Source organism: Ambystoma mexicanum, chromosome 6q (genome assembly GCF_040938575.1).
Source record: "Ambystoma mexicanum isolate Mex_15411 chromosome 6q, UKY_AmexF1_1, whole genome shotgun sequence".
Taxonomy (NCBI): Eukaryota; Metazoa; Chordata; class Amphibia; order Caudata; family Ambystomatidae; genus Ambystoma; species Ambystoma mexicanum.
The window spans coordinates 1,566,140,671-1,566,165,485 of NC_090937.1; the positions used below are offsets into that span (position 1 = coordinate 1,566,140,671).

Consider the following 24,815-nt stretch of genomic DNA (forward strand, 5'->3'; position numbering starts at 1 on the left):
ATCGTGTTGTTCTATTTTCTCGTGCTTTAGTTAGGTGACCCCCTTTTGATTCCATGTTGGGAGATGAGCCCAAGCCTAGCCATTTAGTTTGTTTTTGGTTGGTGGGCCTCGGAGTTTTCGGCATCTACCTACTTTGGTCCAGGTGGAGTCAGCCCCCCTTGTTCTTGGTGTTCGCACTGGGGTATTTCAGGCTTGGTTGTCGTCTTCCGGGTCCGGGTTTAAATGTCTCTCTCCCTCCTGCAAGGTGCGGGTCAGACAGGGTTTACCCTCCCGAGAGAATGCGAGGGCTGTGGGGAACGTCTAATGGTAAGGGGTTTTCTTCTCCCTGAGCCAGATCGTGATGGGTCGTAAGGCCTTTCTTTTTGCCAGTGTTACGGCTGCTAGGTCGAGGGAGATTGTGGCGTCTCTGAAGAAGACGCGAGGGGAGTCCCTGGCCTCCCTCATGATTTCCTCTTTAACCTTGTAAAAGTGTACTCTGGCTAGGATGTCCGGTGGGGTGTCTGTTTGTTCTGGATCTCGTTCGATGCACCCTATCCAACTCCAGTGGGGCGTCATCGGGGAGGGTAATGATGAACCGAAATAGGTCCTCAACATAGCGGGGAAGATCAGTATCCGGGATTGTCTTCGGGATTCCCCTTAAGCGGATGTTGTTCCGGCGAGAGCGATTTTCGGCATCCTCCTGCCTTGCTTCCATTGCTTCACATCGAGCCTCGAGAGCTGTGATTCTGGCCAAGCTTTCGCCGATCTCGTGCCCGTGGTCGCAGAGAGTCGCTTCCACCTCTTCGGTTCTTGTCTCCACTTCCTCCACTCGTTTATCTAGTGCCGCAATCTTACCCATGACTTCATCTGTGCCGCTTTGGTATTCTTTTGTGAGGGCTTGCAGGAGCTCCTGCAAGTCCGAATTGGTCACTGACTGTGTCATGGTGACAGGATCCGCAGAAGAGGTTTGGGTTGCGGTCGTTGTCTCCGGTCGGTCACCCTTTTTGGGCTTGTCTGTGCTCGGGGCTGCCAGTAGAGCCGAGATATCTGTTTTTGTGGCTTTGAGCGCTTTCACCATCTTTGTAGGGGGGGGGGAGCTTGCTTGTGCTGTCCTGGGGAAGGGTTCCTCCTGGTTTGGCGGGTCCCGCGCAGGTTGCGGTAGATTGGGCGTGGAGTTGCTCGCTTGCTTGTTTATGTGATTGGTTCCTCGAGCCTTAGGAGGTACAGGCCTCCCTCCGGTTACCTGGTTTCTTGGGGTTTTTCCCTTTCTTGCTATTGAAGTGTTGTGTAGGACCCCTGGGCGATCGCTGTTGGGGCCCTGATGGCTGCTAAGCGGTGGGTGGGGCTTCTGCACTCCCCTGCCTTATTGCGCCTTATTATGTCTCAGTGGCCGCTGTATTTTAGTAGAGACAGTGGGACAGTGTTGAGTGATTCCCCTCTACCCCCCGTCAGGGGGTGGTTGAGTGCCCTTTTAGGGCCCTCCTCGAAGTTTGGATCACCCCCTGCGGCCGGGTGGGTCTGTGGGGGCTGGTAGAGCCCTGCCCCTACTCTGGTCTCACTCCGCGTCTGATGTGGGAGACCCGCTGAATCCTGGTAGTAAAATCGTGCCCCAGAGGGGCCGTGGGTGAGGCCGGGATGATGCGTAGTCGCTATCACGCTGGCTTGGGGTGGTCTGTACCGGCCCCCCTCTCGTGTTTCCGTGAGTCTAGGAGGAGGGGGGGGGACCGTATCCGCCGCCCCCCCCAGATCAAAGCTGTTCTAGGCCCTTCCTGGGCTTATGGGGGTTACACTAATGTTATGGAGATTACGGCAGGTGCCGCCCTACCTGCTTCCCTTGGGGTAGATATCCGGGGACCTTCTCCAGAACCCCCACTCCCCAGTGAATCGAAGCGAGGCCGCAGTCACCCCAGGCCCGGAACTCTCCACGCAGCTTCTACCCTCTATTAGCTGCTGGCTAACAGGCGGTGTCCATGTTCGGTCCGGGGGAAGGCAGCCGGAGCCCCCGCTGTGTTAGTCGTGCAGGGGGACGCCGGGTGCCGACTCAGTCACCCCGAGGGCAGCTCCCCGCCTGGCTCGCTGGGCTCCGCTTTGCGCTCCGCTCTCTATGCTGTGCTCCACGGGACTCACAGAGCTGCTTGCCGCGTCGAGCAGGAGGCCGCCGGGTGCCGAACCAGTCAGTCCGAGGGCTGCTCCCCACCCGGCTCGCTGGGCTCAGCTTTGCGCTCCGCTCTCTGCTGTGTTCCACGGGACTCGCGGAGCTGCTTGCCACGTTGAGCAGGTCGTCGCCGGGTGCCGAACCAGTCACCCCGAGGGCAGCTCCCCACCTAGCTCGCTGGGCTCAGCTTTGCTGTACTCCACGGGGCTCGCGGAGCAGCTTGCCACGCTGAGCAGGAAGCCGTCGGGTGCCGAACAAGTCACCCCGAGGACCGTGCCCAGGACGTCACGATCGAGTCCCTTTCCATTAGCCTCTTGACCGCGGCTCTCCCTCCAGAGCGCGGGACCGCCGGGCGTCGATGTAGTCGCCCCCTCAGCTCCCTCTCGCTGGGGCGGGCGGGGCTGACAGTCGAATTGGGGGCCGTGCTCCGTGGCCGAGGATCGGCCTGCGCTCCGCATCGGTTCCAAGGACTACCAGGTTCCGATGGCCGCTATCTTGTGTGCGGGCTCCCGTCTTCCAAAGGAAGCTGTTTTACCTTTCATACTGCTTTAAGTGTGAGGGTAATGAAAATTGGCTGAAGCCAGATTCTATACCTCCTGTTAATAAGCTGTTGACAAAGAAGTACAGAGCAGCTTCTACAGACTCTCCCTTCCTCAGCAGGCGTCCAACACCAGAGAGCCTTGTGGTTCAAGCGTCAACAGTATCCTCTTGGGCTGCATCTTACCATTCAACTCCTGCCGACAAGGTCGATAGGAAGGTTGATTAATTGGGAAAGCGAAAGTGTAGCGCAGGATGCATGCCGCTGAAAATGCTACAAATGCCAGAGCGATGTGCACACACACCAGTAGGGGTGTAGCTGCCCTTGCAGCCAACCACATACCTGAAGGAGAAGAGGGAGATGGGGTTTTAAACCTAATCCAAGATGGAAAGGATGCCATGAGGCAATCTTTACAGTCTAGTCTGGATACTGTGGATTCTGTGAGTAGATCTATAGCTGCCAGTACTGTGCTGAGGCTCAGGAAGTCAGGTTTTTTGGCTGATGTCCAAACACGTTGGCTGGATATGCCCTTTTGATGAAACTTATCTTTGTGGTGAGAAGGCTGACAACAGCTTGGAGGAGCTACAGGCTTCATGGGCATCAGCTAAATCGTATGGGTGGCAATAAGACAACCAGTGCAACCCTCAGGACAAGTGTGGAGAGGACACCCTTTTTGTTTCTATTCTTCCATCTCCAGAGGAAGAGGACAGTTCTCACAAAGGGTCCAGAGAAGGGCTCCTCATTGAGCCAGAGGCAGAGGAGGTAGAACTCCCCGTGCTACACCCACTGAATTGCCCTCAGCTGCAAACAGTGCAGCAAAATGACACACTCACCCACAGGTTTGTGGTAGGAGGCAGACGGTTGCAACATCTCCAGAGTTGGCGAATCATAACTCCAGATGCATGGGGGCTACAAATGGTTGCCAACGGTTATTGCCTCCCATTTTTAAAGAAACCCCCCGTTTCCCCCCTGAAAGTCACGTCTACCTTGGTTCCAGATCCACTCCTCCAACAGGAGATTCTCATCCTGTTGGAGAAAGTTGCAATCGAGCTGGTACCTGCAGCGGAGATAAACCAGGGAGGGTATTCTCCCTACTTCCTAATCCACAAGAAGGGCAGAGGAGTGACACCCATCTTGGCCTAGAGATGCTTGAACAGGTTCCTCAGGAAGGACAAGGACAAGTACAAGATGGGAACTCTTTTGCAGATCCTTCAGACCCTTCGACTTCAGGATTGGTTGGTGTTATTGGACCTTCAGGATGCTTACTTTCGTGTGCCCATGCATCTGAAGTGTAGAAATTTCCTGCGGTTGGCGGTTCTCATCAGTTTTGGGTTCTGCCATTCGTGTTCACCTCAGCCCAGAGGGTCTTCACCAAGCTTACGGCAGTGGTGGCAGCAAGTCTAAGGAGCGAGGGGATTCACATCTACCTGTACCTGGACGACTGGTTAATCAGTCTAGGCCATCTCAATCGCACCTGCCACCTCCTCCATGTGCTAGGCTTCTCCCTGAACTTCATCAAGTCGCACTTGACACCTTCACAGATGCGTCATTTTATTGGAGCTGTCCTGGATTCAGCCTCTGGAAAAAATTGCCACCTGCGTTGATAGTTCAACATCTCTCACAGATGGTCCAAAAATGTCAGAATGCCCAACCTCTCCCGACCTTCGACTTCCTTAAGTTGCTCGGCCTCATGGCATCCTGCATTTTTCTGGTGCCATAAGCCTGTCTGAGAATAAGATCTCTTTCAGTGGGCTCTCAGATACCAGTGGTCTCAATTCTCCGGCAGAATGACAGACCTCCTTCCGGTCCCGACAAAGGTCATTCAGGATCTTCTGTGGTGGACCAGCCGAGAGAATGTGATGAGGAGAACCCTTTTGGTAACCATGGGCGGAGATGACAGTTGTGACAGACTCCTCGCTCACAGGATGCGGAGCTCATATGAAAGATCTTTCAGTAACCAGACACTGGTCTCAGTCGGGGTCCAGCCTCCATATCAACCCTTTGGAACTAAGGGCAATCAGATTAGCTCTGATGACCTTCCTGCCCTTAATACAAGGGATAAGTGTCCTGATAATGACGGACAACACATTGGCCATGCATTACTTCAACAAGAAAGGAGTCATAGGGTCACTGCACCTGTGCAGAGACGCAATGCAGCACTGGTTCTGGGCACTCGGGAGGATAGCTCAGGGGCAACGTGCTCGTCTTGGAAGCAAGACGACACGGAGTAACACAGGTTCAAACCCTGGGTCCGCGCTTAGAAACCTGTGTATTAATCGCGTTATAAATAATTATATATCTCATCACTGAGGAAAGGAATATCTCTTCTGGCAGTTTAATCTAGCAGAAGAAAAGCTGGCGGTGCACACTCTGAGCAGGCTTTTTACGATTGACGAGTGATTGGGAGCTATCTCAGGAAGTCCTACTGGACATCTTCGCCATTTGGGGAACCATTCAGGTGGATCTGTTTGCGACCTGTGTCAACAGGAAGCGCAAGCAGTTCTGCTCCAGGGAATTTCCCCCAAGAGGAGCTCTAGGGGGCGCGTTCGTAGTGGACTGGGAGTTTCCACTGCTGTACGCGTTTCCTCCAATCCCTGTCATTCTTCACGTAATAAGGAGGTTGAGGATGTTTGGGGGAAACCATGATCCTAATTGCTCTGGATTGGGCCAGGAGAACGTAGCACCCGGACCTTCAAGAGATGGCCATCTGCCCTCCAATGAGTCTTCCCCAAAGAGAGGACCTAGGCTCGCAAGAGGGAGGTCGAATTCTTCACTCAGAATAGGACTCGCAACCTTCATGCCCGGTGTCAGAAAGGGTCCGATACAAGGATTGGGACCTTCAGGAAGACGTGATGGAGGTGTTGCTTTCCGTTTGAAGACCTGCAACTAAAGCCCTATACCGCTGCCGTTAGAATAGATTTAGAAGCTGGAGGAGGGAAAAGAAATGTTATCCTTTCACATGTAAACTTCACACAGTTTTAACTTTCTTGCTCCACTTGACCCACTCTGGGTTACAAGTGACGACAGTGAAGGGCTATTTGGTGACACTGTCAATTTTTAAGGGATCTCCTGATGAGGGATCGTTTTTTAAAGTGCCCATTGCAATGCAATTTCTTAAAGGTCTGACAAATTTGTGCCTGCCTACTCCCTTCATTGTGCCAACATGGGACTTGAACTTAGTATTGAAATGTCTTATGAGAGCTCTTTTCGAGCCCTTACATTCGTGTCCATTGAGGATGCTTACAATAAAGACAGCTTTTTTAGTACCTATAACGTCCGCCCGGAGGATATGCGAGCTACAGGCCCTGTCTTCAAAGCCTCCTTTCACGCCCTTTTTCAAGGACAAAGTTGTTTTAAGAATGCGAACATCTTTTCTTTAGTAAGTAGTGTCAGAGTTTGATCTTTCACAACGTATAGTGTTATCAACTTTTTATCCTCCCACTCGTTCATCAAGAGGAGGAGAGGCTCCATTCCCTGGACCCTAGAAGGGTATTAAGTTACTATATTTCAAGGACAGCAAATGTTCGCCAGGATGACCAACGTTTCATTGGATATGCTGGACAGAGATTAGGTTTAGAGGTCACAAAACATTTCAAGATGTACTGTCATGTGTATAACAGAATGCTACTCTTTGGCTGGCAAAGATTCGTCCGAAGGTTTGAGGGCGCATTCCATTAGCGGAGAGGCTGCTTCCTCAGCGCTAGAAAGAGGAGTGCCAGTGCAGGACTTCTGCAGAGCGGCAACCTGGTCGTACCTTCATACTTTAAGCACATTTTACTGTATTGACTCTTTTAGGCCAAATTTGACGAATCCGTCCTCCATAACATTATTAAATAGAAATTCTCACACAAACTGCTATGGGTGTGTATCAAACATGAGGAAAATGTGGGAGGGCACAATCCATTTGAAGAACAAGTTACTTATATGTGGTAATGTTGTTTGAACTAGATGTTCCTCCCACGTATTCCTTACAGCCCTCCCATCTGTCCCCTCTTGCTTGCCTAGAATTTCCATGTTTTACACCTTCCTTTCTCGCAACGTCAAGAATATCTCCTCCTATGGCACAGCATGCGAATTAAAGGAAGAAAAAACTAGAACTGAGGTAACGGTCACCGCGTGTGATTTAGATACCAGTGTCAATGTCACAGCGAGGGATGCTACGGAGGCCATCAAGGGCCATGATTCGACACCACACGACCCTCAACCCTATGAAAAATAATTTTCGGACGTGACATGTATTGTACGCATGATCCTTCACACATCGAGGTCCCATTGATGATTCTTTCCCGCCATCGTGGTTGGTCGCATATGTGGAGCTCGTAGCCTAGCTACAGAGAGGAATTGCATTTTTAACAAATTATTATTGTTTATATTTCGACAGTTGCATCGATTGATCCTCCAACGTCCGGCGACTACCATCTGAAGCTTCGACGAACGTCTGCTTCTCGACGGCAGCCTGCAGCCTTCACCAGAGTTCGGCCTTACAGTCGGGGGAGGGGAAGGGCAGGTGTCATGATTCCTACACCCGGGCATCCGGATCAAGCCCATCAGCCCCGGGAGCAGGCATCCAGATATTTAATAAAACACCAGTAGCCCCGGCCTTAGGCGCCATGCTCATAATAGAAATCAGTCCTGGCGCCATAGGCGCCAGGCTCATAGACTTTACTTACCTCATCAGACCATGCTGCAAATGAATCCAAGCCAATGTGAGGCCTGGATGGGACTATTTTACTACAGGGACTATTTTTTACTCGGGTGTGGTTCTAGGGACTTCTTACCTGGAACTACTTTGGAGGCTATTTAAATCACGCCCGAACAGCAGCACATACTTCGCGTTATTCTGCATCCAGCAGCGTAACGCTCACCGTGCCTGCAGTCAGCATCCAGTCTTCAGCCACGCTCGTCTCAAATCCAGAGCTCCTAGGAATAGAAGAAAGAAGGAAAGGTTAGAACACAGATATTATTTCAATCCTTACCTGAATTCCGGATCCATCACATCTTCGAACTTGAAAAGGACATTATTCTACACGCGTCGCATCGCCAGCTGCAGCGCCGCGCCATACTCACCAGTCCTCACAGCATTTTTCGATCCGGCGCAGCCTCCATCATTTTTCTACGCCGAATTCCACCATCTAGGGGACAAAAGAAACATAAGGTGAGCCGAGAGAGCCAACAAATACAACCTCTTCACCATAGACTTACCTGATTAACAACCGGAGGCATTATTCTGTAACAAACCGCAACTTCTTACGCCGCACCTGTAAGGAGAGAGAAACCAGCAATTTAAATACACGCATCTTTTACCGGACAGTGTCGGGTAATACAGACTCTTACCTGAACACCATCAGCTGCCATAAGACAATCTTCCCATGGATCCAGCTGCAAAACAAGAAAGGAATGTACAAGAGTGAACATCGGACAGATTGAACTCTTTGAACTTTATACTTACTGGTTCTCGCCTGGAACCTCAGAGTCAATATTCATCCGGAACTCTTACAACGCCTTCAAACCAGTTAAGTAACTGCTATCTACGCGCCCCTGCATTCCAAGCAGGATGGAGAGCTCATCATTTAAAAACATAAGGTGAGCTTACTGAAAGTGAATATCGGTGGTGATTAGTGGGGAGAACAGTGGGGAGCCATTACTAGAATCCACGGGTGGCTAAATCCCTCTCTCCACTTGCAGGAGAATACTTCTACGGGTCAAGCAGACGAGATTAGGCGGTCCAGTCAAGTTTGTCATCTCTGCACTACACTTCACGTTGGAGGAGGTCGCAGCTGTCCGGGTCCGATCGACGCCCCTGTGGGAGCCAAGTGAGTGTAACAGCAGGGCTGTACATTTACATTTCTTTATAGAATGTCTCTTTTTGCTTTCTTCTCTACTGATTTCTGTCTAGCTGCTGCTAAATTCATACAACACTATGGAACGGATGCCGTTTACATTTTGCCCTTCCTGCAATTAAAAATGTCCCTGGGAAAGATGCACACAATGGGTGTAACAGAGGTCTTCCACGCCGATTCCTGTATGCTTTTTAAGCCAAAAACGCTTAAAGACAGGCGCTCCAAACGGCCATGCATGGCGAATCCCTTTTCCCCTCTGGCACTGTTGGGTTGGACAAGGAAGAGCTCGGCAGCTATGGCTCCGTTTCGGAAGCTGAAGACGTATAAGAGGAGTCAGTAGACCTCTGTGTGTCAGTCCCCAGCCCCACTAGGCGGGTTAAAAGCTCTGCTATGGGGAAGTTCACTGGCGGTGTAGGAACACAAGTGCCCTCTCAAAAACATCTAACCCCCAAGCCAACCTTTGACGGCATCGTCGAAAGGGGTTTTAAAGGCAGCTGAACTTTTATCGGAAGTTTCATCAGAAGAGATGGAACACTCGCGTTGGATCCCCACAGTTCATTCGCATTTGCTGCATGGCTCTAATTCTACAGAAAAGTCAGTTTCTGGTCATAAACACTCAACTGTTGATTCGGACACATCAAAACGGCAGTCGGAACATGTTTACAAACCTATACATGAAGAAAATCACGCTGAATCACCACCGCAGGCACCTGCACAGTTGTCTGGGCACCCCATTATCCCTCCTGGAACCTCTCTCACTATGTCTACAGACGCATTGTCTTAATCCCTATAAGGTACAAGATCTGTTCACCCAGAGGAAATTGTATTGCCCCATCCTGAAGTTCCAAGAACAGGAACATGGACAAAAGAAAAATGTGAAACGACAATGGACAGAGTATCTGAATTTGTAAAAAGTATGGAAAAGTATCCCATTAAGCAAAAGATCCTGTTCTGTGAGGAGGATGCGCCACCCCCCAAGTCTCCCAGACTCCATCTCTCTCCACCTTATGTAATCACTGAGGACACTTCTAACACCTTTCAAGATGATCAAGGTTATCTCTATTTGGAGCAAGACCAAGGTGATTGGGATCAGAAGCTTTGGCAAGCGGGCGCTGGTCATGGTACTTGGCCAGCTACTCCCACTCGGTAGACCCTGAATGAGCCAGATGTTGTTTTTGCGATGATCCTCTACAGCAGCCCATAGACTCATCGTCAATTGACAACCAGCTCCTTTTAAATAATATGTTTAAAAGAGCAGCAGACCATTTTCAGATACAAACACAGGAGAGAAAAGGCTATTAGCCAATCTATCCCCCTCCTCAACTCTATTAAAAAGAGAACTGCACCTTCTCTCACACCATCACTCACATGGACAGTAAACCCTCGGGTAAAGAAAATGTTCAAGCAGGCACCAACTGACCCCTATACATTTGGGGTCAGGAAACAACTGACTCACTAGTGGTCACTACCACTAGGAAGCGTGCTGGAGTGCCACTATCAATACCAAGGCACCTGCTGATAAAGAATGCAAAAGATTTTACACTTTAGGCAAGAGGTCACTGCTTCAGCAACCTATTTGGCACGTATTGTCAACAATACAACGCTGTTAGCAGGCTACAGCGATGTCCAGTGGGGGTTGCTACAGAATAACTTGACTGAAGTCCCGAGCCACCCAAGTGGCAACTACGCAACATTGTTAAAGAGGGTAGACGGGTCACCCAACAATTTTTAAAGAACACTTTAGATTCCATTGAAACAGTGGGCAGAGTCTTAGCACAAGGAACACTATTAAAAAGGCATTCTTGACTGTGTAATTCTGGATTCAAACCAGAAACTTTGCTCACTTTAATAAACAAGTCTATTGAGGAATGTGTCCTGGTTGACCAAGCTGTCGAAGCTTTAGAGACAGTGAAGAAGGAAAAAGATACGCTAAAGACCCTGAGTCAAATTTCTAACAAGCCATTTGTCCAATGCATATTCTTTAAACATCCACAGTTCCTTTTGCTCTAGACCCACACATTCAGGGTTCTCATCTGTATGTAAGATCTGTGGCTCTGGGCACAAATGCCATAAAACCTGAACAAGCCGTAACCAACAAAGACCGTTTAAGATACTTCAGGATAAAAATCCTCCTTACTCCCAAAGGTATAATGAAAAAGAAATTTAGAAATATTGACCAAAATAAATTCTTTCTCTAACGACTTCTAAAGGTTCATCCTTAAATAACTCTACCCTTAAAACCAAGAAGTTACTAAAAAGAACTAATTTTTTCATTGAGGACTAAAGGTCCTATAAGTGATGGTACGAAGAAGAGGCCTTAAGTGTCATGCTTTAGTAGAAGTCAGGCAATTAAGCTTGAAGGCCCTCACCTGTGGGAAGCTGAGAGGCTTAAAAGGCCCCCTCCGGTGCAGGCAATTAGAAGGATTTGGAGCTGTGGCTGGAGTGTAAGCAGTAGTAGCGGACCTAGAAGGAAGAAGGCAGAGTTTTGGCAATCCAGGCAGAAGTGGGAGAACCAAAGGGACTCCAGGACTCGGATGCCGCAGATTTCCCCTGCTTGTCCTGTGAGGGTCTTCTTCGCCCAAACTCTGAGGTGCAGGGGTTGGGCAGCGGAAGGTGTGCAGGAAGGCTATTGAACCCAGTGACCTAGGGCCCTTCAAGACGAGGTGGCAATACTTTGAGATGGATGGGGATGCAAAAGTTACTCCAAGATCAATAAGCAAACTGACTCAGGAAGTTGACAAAACGGTGCGGTTTTATTTGCAATTGTCTAAAACAAGGAGTTGCAACAGACATCAACGGATGTTCGCTCGATTTCTCTCAGAGCATTTAATTAAAAACAAGACTTTTTTAAATCAAATACTCGTCTTCGTGGCAAACAGAAAAAACCTACTTGGGGATGTGATAGGATAACGGGGAACATCTAAGTATATGTTCCATACTGATGGGGGAAGTGATTGGGTCTCAACTGTCAGGTGGACAACTAAGCCCATCCCAAGTGCAGCTCATCTTTTCGTGTCACTCTAATACTCTACACTTCATTGGTTATCCAAAATATAGGGCTCTTTGATACGTAGCCCCTACCATTGATTTGGCACCTTTGTACCCCTCTGGAATATTCCACAAGCTAGCAGCATGCATCCAGGTGCATGGATGGTCGGCATGCTCATGCCTCTCCTTCCAATTAGCCCCACATCTAACATCACTCTTGCAGTCTGCCAGTCAATTAAGCTTTGAACTTCACCTTGTGGAGGCTCTCTGCGCCTGAGAAGTAAAGGGAGTACAATCTTGGTTTCGGTGTAGCTCGACCCAATGACTATTTTGGTCTGACCATGCGACTGCAAGACCGCATTTTCAAGTCTCTTGCACCATTTAATTCTATTAAATGATGAACTCTTGACGCCCTCTGTGTTTTTCCATTCCATTTCAAACAGAAGTTGTTTCTTTCTCACATTCATTGTAACTACTGGATGGACACTCAGGCTCACAGTGGCCTTGTCTTCTTGGTGCTGGTCCCGCCAAGCCTTTCTTGAATTTCTCTCTTGCCATCAGTAATTTTCCACTGCGCTACACTGAAAGCTCCTTCTGATCACAGGTTTTAGCCTTGCTTTAAAGTGCACTGTGGAATATCCAGGTTCTATATATTCCTATGTATTATAAATTGACGCAAAACTATTCACTACGTAGCCAGCCTTAAGATTACTTTGTGTACTGCACGAGTTCCGGACTTGTCCAAGATGGCTGCCCGTGATCTCAAAGCCGCATCCGCAGCCTAGCTTCCCTCTCCTGGCACCATTACAATGTGATTGGCTTCTCCAGCTATTATCTCAGCCAATCCGTCGCCGGGAGGCGTGAGCCGGCCCATTCTCTGCAAGGCCAACGACTGTCCCAAGCTTGTCCAGTGCTGGCCAGAGGCAGGGCCTGTCACCCTGCTACAGCCCCCATTAAGGTATTCAAATCGCCCGAGACTCACTTCCGCTACGCATACTGCCAAGCCTTATGACACCTCAGTAGGCGTGCTGGACGTGAGCTCACCACTCGTCATACTTTTCCCCCGGCTTAAGATTCGGCTTCGAGTTATCCCTCGTTAACCTGACTTACATCATTAGATCTTTATTTGTTATCGCATATCTGTATGATTCCTCATACCCTGACGCTGGTATTCTAGTTAGGCAACCCATGCAATTTTATACGTATCTTGTTACCCGTAACCTGTTCCATTGTACGCTGTGTACATCTACCTGCTGTATACCCTGTATTCGTTCCTTAAAACGGCACACCACCTCAGCCGATGCGGAACGTACCGGTACTATTGCTCTCTCCGTACGCTGCTTCTGCAACCGCATTCATATGTGTGCGCCCACATTTGCATGTCCTGCAATCCTACTGCCTCATTTGACATGCTACGTTCTTGCACCAAGGCCTCCACCTAATTGTCCCATTTAATTTTCTCGGCTCCTGTACCTATGTGCTAGCATACCAGAAGAGCAACTGTATAACTTCCATCTGCTTCATGTACCTTCACAATCTTTCCATGTATGCACCCCTATTTGGTGTATACTTTGCTCCTGCGCTAGAGTGCTCTATACCCTCCTATCTGGTGCTCACTTTGCATGTACCAATGTTGCTGTGCATTGTTTACTTCCCGCATATGTATCATGACTTCTGACGTCTTCTCTTCCACTCAAGTGTGCTCGTAATTATCTAGACCTCTTGCTTGTCTGCTTTTGCTCACCATAACATACCGGCTGTCGTTGAAGACTCAAGTGCTACTCTGAGGCTTGCGACTCCTGTCCCTATCTGCACCGCCGATAGCTCTGACCACAATATGCACATCCTCGACAGAGCGTGCTGCTACTTCCTGTCGTACTGTTCGCTAACACTACTGACCTTGGCTTACATTTACCTGGTTCTACCAGTCAAGCACTTCACTACTGAGAATCCCAACACTATCATGCTAGGCCCTGACTGCCACCATGGTCTTGCATCTCCATCACTCCAACCCATCTCCTCCCTGCCTTCGGGCCTGCAGCACAGTACCTCTATTACAACTTCACCCATGGCAACATTTATTAGTCCATATCTGAATGCCCCGGATCTTTGGCTGGAACATTTTGCAGCTAAACCGACACCTAATCAACCATGTGCCCTTCATATTAGGAACGTCAGATTAGGTTCTAGATTTGCACGCATAGCACATGAATCATCCTCTCACCTCACTTCACAGAAACCTCCCCACACACACACCTAGTACTCCTCATCATAACATCTCCCTAACAAATATGCACACCAACACACATGAGCCCTCACCTAACTCGAACACAAGCACGCCTCACTCTGCTGAAGACTCTGCTTTCCAAGGTGCCCTTATTGATGCTAGGGTCCCTCACGGGGCATGCTCTTGACATTGCCCATCTCATTACAGCTTGAGACCTCGACTTCCTTGCTATCACAGAGACATGGCGGCATGCCGCATCAGGACTACTCCTCTCTCGCGCCATACCTAATGACTATACTATCATTAGATGTGACCGCAACACCAACCAATCAAAAGGCGGTTGGCTTGAGAATCATACCCACCGCACAGATCCCTTCAGCAGAACTCGTATTGGTCAAACGTCCCATCTCACATAACCAAACCGCCGCCCTGCATCTGATCCATAGGCCACCAGGACCTGTCACCACCTTTTCTGACAACATCACATCATTACTGGCTGACGAAACTAAGATCAACTCACAAATTAGATCAGGCACCTTCAACCTGGGTCCCCATGACCCTAATGGCCCCATAGCTATAGACCTTGCTAGCTCACTTACCGACCCATCATATCCTCGAAGCTACCCACGACAAGGGGAGAATCCTCGATTGGTTGGTCGACCTAAATTGTACCATCAACTCAGTAGCAAACTCACCTCGCACTTGGTCTGACCACCATATTATCACTTTTAAAATTACAGGCAATTAACAACACGCCAAACCAGACACTGCACCCCCTACCTGTACTAGAAACAAAAGACATAACTAGAGTTAATCTCCTCCCCCACATTATACACACACTGAACAAGACACTACTATCCTCCTACCGTACTGTACCAGTAGATCTATACAATGATACCATTCTCAAAGCAATGGACGCCATTGGCCCTGTCAAACCTAGGAAAGCTAAACCACGCGCACACCTCAATTCGTGGTTCACACCACATCTGAGGGTACTACGCATAGAGAAAAGAATCATTGAAGCCCGATGGAAAAGTCACCCGTCCGATGCCAATAAGGATAGCCTCATCATAGCCTCTCAACTACAAAGAGACAATCTTCCTAGCTAAAAAAGACACTTATAATAAACGCATCCTGCAAGCTGAATCTAATACCAAAGAGCTCTTCAAGATTTTCAAAGAACTTGAAACTCCCTCCACACCTTCCGATTCATGTAATAAATACAGCACTTGGTGCGCGAACATACAAAAAGCGCTCCTATTTAACATTTCAACACTACAGGCTAAAATCAATGCCAAAAAAAGTAGTCTCCAATCTAACTCCCAGCCTAACTCCCTCTCCAACAAAACTAATCTCACCCCAGACGTTCATAAACCTTTCAGCTTTTCACCTCTAACCATCCCAGAGGTAGATAACATCATTAGCAAACTTAAATCGTCGAACTGCCAGGGCGATTCATGCAGAGCTCCCATTATAAAGGAGTCCGCCCACGAACTAGCTCCATTCATTACGGCGCTAACAAACACTTCATTCAGCACTGGCATTGTACCTGATAACCTGAAGGATGCTTGGGTCATCCCTCTCCTGAAAAAACCCACCTTAGACCCAATCATACCTAGTAATTATAGGCCTATCACAACCGTGCCATTCCTGCTGATAATTCTAGACCAAGCAGCTTACTTGCAGATCCAGGAATACCAGGAATGTAATGATCTCCTCGGCCTTAGACAATCAGGCTTCCGTCCTAAGCACCAAACTGAAACTGCCCTCATTGACCTAAAAACACAAATTGAGGATCTGAAAGATAATGGAAAGATTGCCCTCCTCTTACTACTGGATTTATCGGCCGCGTTCGATCTGGTTACCCATCAAATCTTGTCATCCTCTCAAAATGGCAGCCCACTTCTCAAATAAAATTCAAAACTGGCAGTGGGTAAGATGCAATTGACTGTGCGCTATTTTCCAAACTGAAATATGGATTCTATCACCAGCTGTGAAAATCTTGATGACTGAGAACCCCCCACTGTGGTTCTGAAAAATTACAAATGTCACAAGGATTGTCTCAAGACTATAATCGCGCTTGGTTCCAAATTGAGACAAAGAATCTAGGCGAATCTATACCATTCTTTTTTTTTTTTTATAAATGTCAGAATCAAGTTGGAATAGAAAGATAACATATGTTTGTTTGCATCAGAATCTTGTTTATTCCGAACAGCCGACACGTGTTTCGACCTTCTTGGTCGTTCTCAAGGCTGTGTAAATTCAATCGTAACCAGTTTGGGGCAACAAAACAACGGAATAATTGTATTGTTAAAAATCCAGGCAAACAAGCCCACAGTAAAATTAAATTTCAGAATATAACCAGCAAATAAAACAGACGGAATAAATAAAAAAAAAGATCAAAACATACTGTTAGGCAGAAACCTGTGCAGTTCCCTTAGGGGCCACTGCAAAAGGCTTAAGACTACAGGTGTTGGCAGTAAACCCAATTGGTAGCAGTCTGTACCACCCAGATTTACCTGGTTGCCTGGTAGCTGTGGCTGAGCAGCCAGACTTCTCTCAAGAAGAGTTACAGTATCTAGAGCATACAAGATAGGTACCAAAATACAGTAGCACAAACAAACACTGACCAGAGCTTTGGTATCAAGTATATCATTATTTATTTAAAGACACACTTAGAAACACTCTAGCACTATTATTGTATGCAGGTTCAAAAACAGTGTCTCTATTAATATATATACACCCCTTAGTCCTTATTAGACAAGTCTTAGTTAACACCACTTATTTCCAGACAGAGGTGAGCGCTTAACTAAAGATGGCACTCCAATAAGATTAAGAAAAAGGGAGGGAAAAGGCAGAAATTAGGAACATCACACAACACAATACTTTAGAAACACTTAGCAAGGCAGGAAAATCAGTCTACTTGTGAGCAAAACGTTCAGAGGCCAGGCTCCCTCTTGGAGAGAGTAGAACACCAATGCGCCCAAGATCACACAGTTTAAAAGGCTTGGAAAGTCTTGCAGAGAGTTTAAAAAGGAATCAGTTCAGCTCAGAAAAGTTCAGTTAGCCAGCCTAGGGCCAACCCAAGTGGTAAGTTGAGGATTTACGAGACACCCCACACAGACCGTTGCGAGGGAGGCCAGGCGGACACAGTACCTTAAAAGTGGAGAGAATCCTCCAGCGGGGGCAGTTGTTCTTGGCAGCGGGTGCAAGTCATGGCATCGTCCAGAGGAAGAGATGATCCCGACGTGGAGGAAAGCTGAAGGTCGTTGCACTGCCAGGGAAGAAACCAGCCATGGAGTTCTCTGGTAAAAGGTACTACCCTTTTATTCGCGGTAGTGGAAAAACGTGGTATTCCGGTTGCCGGGGTGCTTGGCGCAGGCAAGGCAGCCACGAGATGATCCGGGAAGGCGAAAAGGCGGGCAAACTGGTTATCCCCACCAGTCAAAGGAAGAAGACTCTTCGGGATGAAGATCTCCTCTGTCGTTGGTAGAAGTGGTGAGTCAGTTCCGCAGTTGCAGGTCGGCTCAGCATCTCCCTCTTCTGATTCTTTGGTCCTGGGGCGACGTCTGAAGTCCCAGTCCCCAAAGCCCTGCTTTTATGCAGAAAACCCCCATTCATCAGTCCCAACTGTCACTCAAACATGCTAAGTAGTGAGCCGGGCGGCTCACCACTGGGCCAATCACACCATAGTGCGACTTGTGTTGCCGAGGCAACTCAGTCCAGGGTGCCTAAACCCCCTCTCAAACCGCCTGTGGTACCCAGACAGAGCGGCACCACTTTTGGAGGTTTCTGTGGAGAAGCCCACCAAGACGTGGAACAAAAGGGCTCGACTTGGGTTGGAGTCACAGAAGCGAACACAAACGCCATTTTGGAACAGATTTCTGGCAAAAAATACCAACCAGTGAATTAATATTAAATAAATAAACCGGCGGTATGTTTGAGGCTATGTAAAAAAGTATTAGCCTCGAACAATGGGAAAATCCATAGGAATATATTTGCGGTTGAATATAAAAAAGTAGTATCCACTGCCACCAGCCAAAACTCGCTCAGGGGGGACTGGACAGTGCCCTCTCGAACAACAGACCCAGGGGCAATCGAATTGCCCCTACCAGTACGCCCGCAATATGATGGTTTGTACTGGTTCTGTTCACAATTTAGGACTAGTAAAGCCAATGGTGACTTTACATGCCCTGGGAGACAGTAGTCAGTCCCAGGGTACGGAGTCTGTTTGGGGGTCACTATGACACCCCTGTGTTGCGGTACAGAGGGTGCTGTGTAACACACATACCAAAAACACATGAAGCCCTATGGAGTAAAAGACCCCATAGCCCATAAAACACATTACAAAGTCAAAGGATATCTCAAATCATGTCCAAGAGTGGGAGAAAAAAATAAACCCCAAAAATCCAGCAAAGCTGCTGGGGGACTCACTAGGTTTGGGAAATTAGCCTTAACAGAGAATTCTCCCTAACACATACCACACAGGATGTTGTCATTGGAAGGAGGAATATCCGCATGTCCATAAACAGGAATGAAAATGAAAAATACATAAAATAGTCATATATAACATTATAAGGCCATATTAATGATGATATCCTCTTGATTATACCTGTTAGGTGAGGTGTGCCTTCAAACACATCATACGAGAAGGCATTGGCTATATTTTGCACACACCAATATTGTGTAAAAAGCCAGTGCGCTATCCAGTGTCCATATACATTGTTAAATTGTCACCAAAAATGCTCGTGAAATTCACCCCATACGTTATTTTAAAGTGATTGTAGTATTAAAATACAAGTGTCAAAACCTTATTCCAGTAGATTAGTTCTAGATTGATTTTGCAAGTGCTCTAAGATATGGCTTAACCTAAATGATGTGATGGGATCTTGCTTAATCTGTAAATCAGTTTAATGGAAAATATAGAAACTAATTAGAGTTACTAGTTAGGAAATGCAATTGGTTATAATGGAAATACCAATGGATAGGATAAATTACCTCAGGGACTGATCCGTCCCGCTTGAATAATGTTACAAATTCATTGGATGAGTCTTTATGATGACTGTTACTCAAAAAGGTTCACGAGTAGTCATTAGATGGTCATGTTCGTTGCATGTGCTAATTTTGGTGCTCCAGATTGAAGGTTCTGGAAGCAGAATAAATGGTATGTCATCAGAACCAGAAGAGATTGTTATTTTATAGAGTAGTAAGTCATATTAACCTGTGTTCATAGTGACAGGCCAATGTGACTCCTGGTATTAAAAAGGCAGGAAGTTGCCCTATTAGTAGTATGTAGTAGCTCACCTGATCGATAGGTTGCGATAGGGTCAATGTGCAACATGATTCTCCGATTTTGTCTCCAACACCTCAATCCATAGCTGTGATCATGTCCAGAACACATCTATTTTGAAGAGTCATTAGTCTTATGGTTATCAGCTCCTCCTTGATAGCATTGAATCCCTTTATGGTGCTGTTGATTATCTGCAAAAGCTCCTATCTGGTTATTTGTAACCACTTAATGTTTACATGTACGGATTCTGGGCATAAAGATGATCGTGCATATTGATGGAAGTTTTACTGAACAGTCTATTTTCATAGGGGATGGAATAAAAGGCTTCTATGCACTTGGCTGAGAAATAATTCTCCCTCATCCGATTCAGGAGCTCAATCGATCTCTTCTTTCTCAGGTGGGCACCTGCTTTGGGCAATTCACCAATGTTCAAGTCACTCTTCGAGATCACTAATGCTGGAACATGAACAGTTACTATAGAACATAGTCCTCCCCAATCTCTGGGCAGCTTCACAGGCCCAGTAGTAATCCATTATCACTGCTCTTCCGTCTTTCATTCCTGGTGCATCAGAGATTCATCTACATTGCTGATTTTCTCAAACTTTTCTTGTGCCATTATTTCTGAAGCATAGTTCCGCTCTAGCCAAAGGCACTATCTGCAATAGACCTCCTCTGTCTTCGACCCATGTCAGATGTTTTGCAATCTTTTGCCATAGAGGTTTTCATAGTCGTTCCGTATTTTCTACAGTAGACTTGTACACTCCCTGCGTTGCTTGTGCTCTGCATATAAACACGCCTTCTTCCCATCCATCTGGAGAAAGCACTGTTCCTCAGATCTGCATCTGGCCTTTTTCATTGCATCTTCGAACCTCTTCATCCGTTTTCCCTTGACAATTGAGTCTTCTGTTGATTTCCCATTCGATTCCTCCGCCCTTCATAACAGGCTGTTCATATTGTATCACATGATTTTTGGTGTGTGTCCTTGCTCTTGTCTTTGTCTTGTACATAGTTTTCATCAGGTGCTGACCATTGTTACCCATATGAAAGATGCTGTTTTGCCCTGGAAGTGACCTTTTGTAAGGCAGAGCACAAGGTGTAAGTGAGGCAATGAGTTGTTTCGACATCTATTTCAATAGTTATGACTATCTTAGACTTCCCCATAGCATAAGGCGGAGTGCACATGCATAGCAATCCTCCTCCGAGGTTCTCTTTCCCACCTCATTCATGTGCTGATACCACATGTTCCCCAAATGTGCTGTACTGTCCAAATAATCATTCATGATCATCCTCCTTTGCACTTCTTAGGTCTGTTTCATTCTTGCCAAATGATTCTCCCTATAATGACCATAAAGTAAATCAAAAAGGGATCTTCCTACAAAGGGAAGCTTTGGATCTTTTGTCACCTGTATAGATACCTCTGCATGAGCTACTGGAATAGGAACAATTAAATAAGGCCATGGCTGTCTTACAGTATCTAACTCTGCCATGGTCATTGGAGTGGGAAAGATCAAAGGGACCACTGCTTTCTTGGGATCATTGAAATACACAGTGTGAATTAGCAGAATCAAAAAAACAATGATAAATGTAGAGCAGGCATATATTATACACCAATACATAAGGCTCCACCATCGACGTCTCTCCACTCGACTCTGCTCACTGTCTGGACCTGCAGTATGCTCTATGGAAATCATGTTTGCCTGTAATTACTTTGTAAGGAAAGAAACCCTCTTTTTATTCAGGCAAACCCATAGATGTTCTTGTAGCTGTTGAATCTGCTCAACGATTTCCACAAGTAACTGGCTGATTACTGAACGGTTTATAGGGTCGCGCATGAACACAAAAATGTTGGTGTCTTGCCAAACAAGGTAAGGATGAACTTGAAGTAAATAATAGAAGATCATAGAAAGTAGTTTGTGGGCATAATCGTTAGACAGGACTATCTGTACCCTCCAGTACGATGCTCAGGCAATAGTCTGATCTGCTCCACTATCGCTGTCAGTAGGCATCTAATAGCCGGGTTCCTTGAGAAACACACGTATGTTAGTGCTCTGCACAACAAGAGCAGGGTAAGCTCTGAGTATAATTATAAAGATAGCAAGAAGTAGTCTGTGTATATCGGCATCAGTAAGGACCATAGGTGCCTCCAAAGAGAAACTCGGTGAAAAACGAATCCGGAAACTGCTCCTTCTTCCAGTCGTTGAACTCAAAGTCACGATCTGGCATATTTTGCTTACTTCCAAACTCCACTATCAAAGCCCCGGTGGCGTAAGAACAAATAGCTTTTTCACTCGTTTGTTAGCAGCTACAAATAGTGTCTCGAGGGAGCCACAGTCCAGTGTACTCTTTATCTGTCTACTGGTCAGTCTCTGCGTCCTCCTTCCTCGTCTTTGATCGAGTCTGCACATGCTGAACTTCTTCACCTTGACTTGCTTCCGAATGGGGTGGGGGTGATGCAGCCTCTCCAGCGTAGACTTTCACGTCACCTTAATGTATTCAAGATCGTCGCCCTAGGACCTTAACTGCTGATGGAGTAACGTCCTCAACAACGAAAGGGCCATTGAAACGGGGATCGTGCCACTTTCGTGTGAAATTTCTGATCAGTATTTGATCATCTGGAAAAAGTTTAGGTATCAGTAATTCTTGAATTGCGGTTTCTGTATGTTCTTCATCTGTGTTCTAAGACTGACATCGCACACATTTGTGTTGATCTGAAATGACAGATACACTAGCTGTCATACATGTTAAGTACGCAAATAGCTCATCTCCTAATAATTCTGCAGTTGTCTGGGCATCACTTCTAGTCCTTGATGGAGGAGTTAGAGGCGTCCTCATTCGTCTCCCTGTAACTAGTTCATGGGGTTTGAGGTGGTCTGGGCCAGGCTGATTTCTTAATGCATATAATGCAAGGAGCCGGCAATGCAGCCACCCCTTCTTCAGGGTTAGTTTTAATTTGGCTATTCTCTCTTTGAGCAGACTGTTGAGTCTCTCACATATCCCGTTTGCTTGCGGGTGACAAGCAGAAGAAAACTTGTGCTTAATGCTCAATAATATGCTTATTTGTTCAAAAACTACATTAACAAAATGGGGACCATTATCCGATCTCAGCACCTCACATATTGCCCATCTTGGAAATACTTCTCGGACTAAGAACTTCGCAGCGCAAGTGACGTCAAGGTGTGTGCATGACCGGCCTCGATCAACCTGGAGAAGGGCCACACCACCACTATCCTATATCTATATCCATTTCAGACTTGCAGCATGTCAACATAATCAATATGTAAATGCTGAAAATGACAAGATGGTCGAGGAATTACTCCTCTGACTGCTCGCAGCGTGTGCCCAGCAGTAAACATTTTACATACGATGCAATTTACTACCTAAAAAGCAACGTGTTCTAACAGATTCGATATGAACCGATCCTCCACAATTGTTGCTGCAGGGCTTTCCCTAGTGACATGCGCAGGGTAGTGTAGCTGTTAGGCTACAGGCAACACCGGTTTACCAGTGCCGTCTTGTCGCCACAGTGCCTCGGAAGGGGCTAAAGAACAGCCTGAACTTCCATGAGTTGCGTTTTTGATAATTGAATAAAACTTCCATTCACAATCATCATCACAACAATCATTTCTTTCACATCGGCATATCAAAACTCATTATGTTAGATGAATATGCAACCCTTTTTGACTCTTCGTCTGCGGCTTGGTTTCTGCATGAAATAAAGTCTGTTCTCTTAGTGTGCATTGCAAACTTAACTATTGCGATGGCTATTGAAAGTTCTAGTGCTTTAATAAGCCTGTCCAATAAAGCAGCATGTTGCACTGGATTGCTGCCCACTCTGAGGTAGCCCCGCCTTTTCCAGCATGCTAAACCTGCGTGTACGGTTGACGTCACATAGGCGGCGTCACTGTACACCGTTACTTCCTGGTCTACGTGTTTTTCTAGCGCGACAATCAGTGCCACTAATTATGTAGCCTGTGCTGAAAAGTGAGACAGTAGTCTTGCACTTGCCATTACTTCAAACTCCCCCTTAGCCTTATTTGTATTTATTTATATAGCACGCATGGCCCGGAGGCATCTGGGCACATTTGTTAAAGGTAACTGGTTGCAAAGTATGCAGATCACATAGACAATACATATTACAGTATACTTTACAAGATATTTACAATAATTACAAGGTGAATGTAGAGAAGGCAAGGCCGATACGGTAGGTCAGGTAGCCGGCAAGCAGTATAGGTTATTACAATCAATGGGACAGATGGGGGCTTTGCGAGTCCTGCGCCAAGAGCCACATTTTGGCTTTACTCTTGAATGAGTGGTAGGAAGGTTCAGATCTGAGTGGGTTGGGAAGTGAGTTCCACAATTTAGAGGCGAGAACCGGAAAACTGGACCCCCCTGCTTTCTGAAGCTTGAACCTCGGCAGTGAAAGACAGTGTGCCTGGGATGATCTGAGGGCGGCTGCAGGTGTGGGGTGTGACGGTTCACCAGGCCCCAGAATACCCGGTGAACCGGTGTTCACCAGGTATTCTGGGGCCTGGTTAGCCAGACATTTATGCATGAGTGCCAGAGTTTTGAGGGAGATTCTTTGAGAGAACAAAATCCAGTGTAGACTACGTCTCGTGTCGGAAATATGCTGGTTCCTTGGAATATTTAATGCTGCCCTGATGGCATTGTTCTGGGTTACCTGTAACTTGTTGAGGTTCCTTTGACTAGTCCCAAGATATAGGGAATTGCAATAGTCAAGTTTAGACATGAGGGTTCAAGCAAGGATGCTGCCGTTGGAGGTGGTAAGGAATGGTCGACATGCTGTAATAAGTTTGCATATGTAGGCTGATGCCGAAATAATGGCATTGGATTGTTTAGTGAGAGACCAGGTAGAATCAACATAAATGCCTAGAGTTTTCGTGTCATAAGATACCTTGATGGTATTGCCATCAATGATGAAGAATTTGAATGCTGGATCTAATCTATTGAGTTTGCAGTGGGAACCTAAGATGCCTAGCTCTCTTTTCGTCATTGAGACAGAGCGCCTGTTGTGCCATCCAGGCCTGGATTACCTGATAGACATTGATTAAGGCTTTGGAGTCAGCAGAGTGGTTATCAGTGATTGGAATGAGTATTTGGGTATTATCTGCATAGTTGGTATAGGTGACACCCAAATAGTCAAGAATATCAAAGAGTGGTTTCGTGAACACGTTGTAGAGGGTCGGTGAAACACCGGAACCCTGAGGGACCCCGCACGAGACTGGCAAGGGTTCAGCAGAGGCCAACGGCGAGAAGACCCTCTTGTATCTGTTTGCCAGAAAGGATCTGATCCATGTGGTGGCTTCATCAGAGAAGTGGGCTGCAGATTTAAGGTGATGGCAGAGAATTTGATGGTTGACAAGAGCAAATGCTGCCAATAAGTCAAGTAAAAGTAAGAGGGCCAGCTTTCCCTTATCTGTCAGGTCTTCAATTTGAGTTTGTAAATCGATGAGGGCAGTATCTGTTCCGTGCCTAGGTCGGAAGCCAGATTGCCGGAGGCCGAGGAGTTTTAGAGTCTAGATGTTCCTGGATTTGTATATAGGCAGCTCGGTCCACGATTTTAAGTAAAAAGGGACGGTGGTGATAGGCCTATAATTGTAGGGGATTCTTGGGTCAAAGGACGGTTTTTTGATTAGGGGGATGACCCAAGCATCCTTGAGGTTATCTTGGACGATGCCTGTGTTGAAAGAGGAGTTTATGAGGGCGGTGATGAATGGTGCTAATTCATGGGATGCATCCTTAATGATGGGTGCTGGGCACGTGTCACTCTGGCAATTGGA

At 46.9% G+C, this 24,815-nt stretch overlaps 1 protein-coding gene across 5 annotated transcripts in view; it reads left to right on the forward strand.

Moving 5' to 3' along the window:
- LOC138516848 (zinc finger protein 638-like) overlaps positions 1 to 24,815 on the forward strand; it is a 1,099,812-nt gene that overhangs the window by 583,585 nt on the left and 491,412 nt on the right. The gene's annotated exons all lie outside the window — the stretch shown is intronic.